The following is a 6,000-nucleotide window of genomic DNA, read 5'->3' as shown; positions in this document are numbered from 1 at the left end:
GATCGTGGTGAAAATAAAAATAATAATAATAATAATAATAATAATAATAATAATAATAATAATAATAATAATAATAATAATGATAATAATAATAATAGTAGTAGTAGTAGTAATAATAATAATAATAATAATAATAATAATAATAATAATAATAATAATAATAATAATAAAAAATACCAGGAAATGCCAAAAGGGCAGAAATTCAAAAGATAGTGCCCATGGGAACTGCCCATATCCTACGTAAAACACTGACTATGTAGTCTCAAATTTAAAAACAATATTTTAATTTTCTTATGTTTTCTTAAACATTCTCTAGAACAATACTATGTGTAAAACCAAATATATGATACCGTTGGCATACCACCAACTTGAACTTCTGACTTGTTGTCTCTTGAGATCTCTGAGTGATACTTGGACTTAACTTGTACAAATACAAAGCAAAAGTCAAACATATAATGATAATAATAATTAAATGTAAATCAGATCAGGATACAGAAGTATTTCTCTCATATATGAAATATAGGTGCTGTGAGGCACGTTGTCGTAGGAAAACAAGCGTGTGAAAATATAAACAACGTGCGGTGATGCGACGTGCCTCTACAGTAATTGAAGGACAGGAGAGTGAGGTCTATAGGCCTGAAGACAAGAAAATTTGTCCTCTGACTCAGATATCGGCAGCACCAAACACGCTTGTAAAATGACTCCACAACTACATGAGCACGTCCAAACAATTTTAAGACTTAGGACTCGCAACTAATGCTGCTGTGGATCATACTCCAAGATAAGCTAAGCGATCAACGACTTCGACGCTCTCACTCGCAACAGTAGTTTTGGCTGACTCGCCTCGAAAGACTGAAATATTTAGAAATGAAATGTTCAAGTAATGTGATGAGAAAATGGAAATATATCCGGTGTCCCTTAATTAGATAATGATATTACGAGAAGATGAATACGTCATCGATGCCCTGATGAATAGATCGGTTATTGAGCACAAAATAACATTCACATTACGGTACAACTGATACTACATCTATGGTGACAAAGAAATACTTGTGGAACAATTGTTGAAATTCCAATATAATAATTTAGTTAATAGATAAATGTATAATCTTCCGAAAGAAATAAAGCGTAAGACAGAAAGATCAATTACTTAATATTCCCGTAATAAGTGTGTCCAACAACGCGTGATACTTTTAAGTTATTATATTCTTAAATGATGTCTTAAATAAGAGCTTCTTAATGTTGACAGTCGTTTAAAATTATGTAGCATGATAACCATTCCTTTGAATCATATATGTGTATTATTAACCCTTTCGTTACTGTATGTATTGAGAGATGCTCCGTGTTTCTTTCAATTACTTAAAATATAATAAAGAATTTAGTAAAATAAGTTGGTTATCATGAAGCTAGTTTTAGGAACATAAATTGTGACTAAAGTTTGGTGGAAACTTATGAAAACAAGAGATTTGTACTACAAAGCCAGAGCCGGTTTCAGCCAGGCTGGTAACGAAAGAGTTAAACCATATATTTCGAGGCGTGGAGGCGCAATGACCCAGTGGTTAGGACAGCGGACTCGCGGTCATAGGATTGCGGTTTCGATTCCCAGACCGGGCGTTTTGAGTATTTATTGAGCGAAAACACCAAATGATCCACGACGCTCCTGTAGGGGAATTGTGGCAAACACTACCGTACTCTATCACCACAACTTTCTCTCACTGTTTCTGTTGTATCTGTATTTCAAAGGGCCAGTCTTGTTATACTGTGTCACGCTGAATCTCCCCGAAAACTACGTTAAACATACACGTGTCTGTGCAGTGCTCAGCCACTTGCACGTTAATTTCACGTGCAAGGTGTTCCGTTGTTTCGGTCAACTGGAACCCTCGTCGTCGTAACCAACCTACAAGGTTCCAGTAAAGCAAAATAGGTTCTATCCTATATTCAAGCGATTGACAACGAAGATAAAGTATTTAATCTTTTTCAATAAATTTTAGTTGTTTTATTTGGTGGACACCCCAGGAGAATAGTGTGGAAATTGTCTATTCTCTGAAATATTGGATTAACTTTAAATCCAGGATTATCTCTGACCAATTATGTCTGATGTGAATCTGGTATTTTACACATCCCTACACACCCTCTATAATCACCACTAAATCGCACAGCTCTCATTATTTTAGCAGGTTTTGTAAGCTCATGTGACGATGCGGTGATGCGCCACCGTCACAAGCGTCCAAAAGGCATAAAACGATGGAAATTTTGAGTGAGAGGTTTCTACCTTATGTACCAATGTCAGACATACCTTGTGAATATTCTTCATCATCATGAACTTCTGGATATTATTGTCTCAAATCCTAGGACACAGAGGCCTGGTTACTTAGTTTCCATGGCGTATAAGAGACTGACATCATAATAATCCTCCTGGATTGAACAAAGCCATTCCATCACATTTGCAGCAAATTGAAACGAAGTGTTTTACTCAAGAATACAATGCACCGCCCGTTAGAGTAACAGATGTAAATCATATGAGCAGAACATAACACTGGATTCAGTTTGTTACTCTGGTCAAATTTACTGTGGTTCTGTTGCATAGAAAGATATTAACATCCAGTTAGGCGGTACTAAGATTGGGTCCATTTAAGCATTATCTGGTTGGTTGTGATACAGAGAATTATTCCTTATATTGCTAGTGAAACGTAATAAACGATATAGCTTTTCAATTGCTTCTCAAACAACGATTTCAAGTAAATACTACATGAAGAGAGCGTGAACAAATTATAAATGACAGTCGCTGGTTTGAATCTGTCATTCTTTGTACGTGATCAATCATTTCGAACTCGTGACAGCATCACAAACATATACACATACACGCAGCCAATATACTTGAAATTGAAAACATATTTAATAGTGGTGGTGGGAAAATGATATGCTTCTAACTCTGGTAATGTCCATTATTTTGCAACGTACAGCCACGAGGTTATTCAGTATATTGCAATTCAGTTCTTTGTATCATCTCCCTTGAAGGGTGGAAAGTTAGAATAATCCGCATCATACGTGAACTGGAAATGTATCTTTTATATTTTACCTTTCATCGATTGGATTGCGACAATGCTGTGACATAATGTTGAAGGTTTTAGTCGAAGAAATCAACCCCAATTCTTAAGTATTCTTCTATAGTTTCATGTTTCCCGTTCTTATAAACTCTGCGTATATGTATTTTGCATTCAGGGACCAAATCCCGAAAGATCTAATCCGTTTCACCGCACATTCTGCATGCCATTGAGTTGTCTTTCTTATCTGTATTCTTCCATATACAAACTAGTTGACGCTATTACAATTTGATATAGAATTCCACAAAATAGAAACTTACGGAAGGTTTATTAACAGAAAAGTATAAATATAATTCAAACGCACAGATGTATCAAATATGAAAAAAATTACATTACATGGATAAGATTTACATTTGTGTGCTAGTAACTTTGATTTTTATGATATTCTTCGTTATAAAATAATTATCAAATCCTTTGCCACTTGATGAAATATGCGTTGACTCTATGTCTTTCGAGCAGTCTGTTTAGAAAAAGACAATGTGACGATCACGCAATGTCAGAGGGATGGATTTAGGCGAATTCACGAAAATCAGCGTGGCACAGAATGTGACAAGGCTGGTCTTTTCAAATAAATGTATTGATCATTTTGCCGACTGAGTGACCTGGAGCAACATAAAATAAAGTTTTTCCCTAAAAGACTCAACACACCGCCAGGAATCGCTTCCACGATCTTAACCCGGATAACCTAACTACTAATGTACGTGCCTTCAATATTTGGGATCACCACTACTTTATTATCTCCCCATCTTCCTAGCTCTCCTGTGTAATCCTTCTGTCCAGCATTCGTCATGATAGATCGCTAGCCATTACACATTCTTTATTTTCTTCCCTTATTTCTTTCTGTGCTCCTATCTGGTGAAGAGCAGAGGCTCGAAAGGTTAAAGACTTTTTCACTTCCCTAGCGTTAAACTAATATATCAGTTTGTTGTCTACACCACCTGTCTTCGCCTTTTGTTGTTGTTTTTATTTGTGCGTGAATTCTCCCTATATAAGTGTATATAAAGGTATCCCACTATATAATTGTATTCCCACGCGCCACAGAATCTGAGAAACCGGCCTTATCAAAGCTATTCATTACAACTGAATGAATTCGATAAAAGAATCTAAATCTGAAGCATTATGAAAATTGTTCAAACTGAAGTCGTTCTTCAGCGACACAATTTCCCAATAGAATCAATACAGAATTACAGATAATATTTATGGAACGTCGATGTACCGTCGGGTGACTTTTGGCCAACCCGGCATATATTCTTTTATTCTTTTATTTGTTTCAGTCCTTTGATTGTTGCCCAAGGTGCCATGCAGTGGGACTAAACACGGAACTATGTGGCATGTTGTTGGTAAGGAAGCTACTTACCACACAGCCACTCCTGCGCCAACGCGCATAGACACACACACACTTACACACACACACACACACACACACACACACCACACACACACACATATATATATATATAATATATATATATATATATATATATATATATATATATATATATATACATACACACATATATATATATATAATTAGTAAATATCTAAAATCAATACAAATTCGCTTAGGAATTGCGAAACAAATAATCTAGTGTAGGCGGTCAATGCACATATCCTTCAGAGCGAAGAGTTATTCCAGTACACAGCAATAATAAGAAAATGAGATGACAAAAGTATGGACGAATATCAAAAGAACTTCATTAGCTTACTGCTGTTTCTGCAATAAGCTACAGTGTATTCATAGTTGAGTCCATCAGTAAAATTTCATAGCTTCATCGGAGCCTCGAATATGAGGTACAGATAATTGTCTCTTTCTTTTACATCTCATTTTCTTGTGTGTGTTTGTGTGTGTGTGTATGTGTGTGTGTGTGTGTGTGTGCGTGCGTGTGCGTGTATGTGTGTGCGTGTGTGTGTGTGATTATATGTATATATGTCAAAATATGTCTTCGTACATCTACGATGCTATCCATACATACATGGCGGTTGTCTTCTCCTTAAGCAGAGTTTGACCAACTCCTGTACGTAGACCTTAGAACCATCATGTCATCTGATGGGGTTTTTTAAACCAGACAATGTTATGAAAAGACGCTCACATAGATTGCATATCCGATTTGGACCACCAAGAGCTGCAGTTAAGTTCTAATGTTTGTGGATCTTAAAATGTCTTTTGAATGCACTGTTGTAGATTTGATAATAGGTATTCGAAACAAGATGCTGTTATATCAATCAACGATTTATATTTTTTATATTATTATATACTACAAAATATCAATTATCTTGCGTAACAGATGCACAGTGTTTTCTTTGGTACTACCTACTATATCTGGATATATAAGTTACCACATACAGTTATAGAATCATATCTACAAGATGTAGTATACGTATATACAGACACTCACACACACACACACATATACACACATATATATGTGTGTGTATGTATGTATGTATGTATTATGTATGTATGTATATTTATATATAAATGTATCTGTGTACGTTTGTGTGTTTATTCATGAATATATGAATACATATCTATAAAGAGGTCCATTGTGGGCCTCTCTCTCTCTCTCTCTCTCTCTCTCTATATATATATATATATATATATATATATATATATACAAAATTTAAAGGACTGACTTTTAAAGGACAAAATTTAAAGGATTTTTACATACAAATTAATGGTTTAAATTTTGTATGTAATAAATATTTTAATCTTAGGATTTTTTAATATGCTAGGCCACTGGTTTTAATTGATTAATGTCAATTTCTACCCTTATTCAATTTTATATATATATATATATATATATATATATATATAGATAGATATATATATATATATATATATAATATATATATATAGATAGATAGATAGATAGATGATAGATAGATAGATAGATAG

Source organism: Octopus sinensis, linkage group LG5, assembly GCF_006345805.1.
Source record: "Octopus sinensis linkage group LG5, ASM634580v1, whole genome shotgun sequence".
NCBI lineage: Eukaryota > Metazoa > Mollusca > Cephalopoda > Octopoda > Octopodidae > Octopus > Octopus sinensis.
This window is presented reverse-complemented; position numbering follows the sequence as displayed.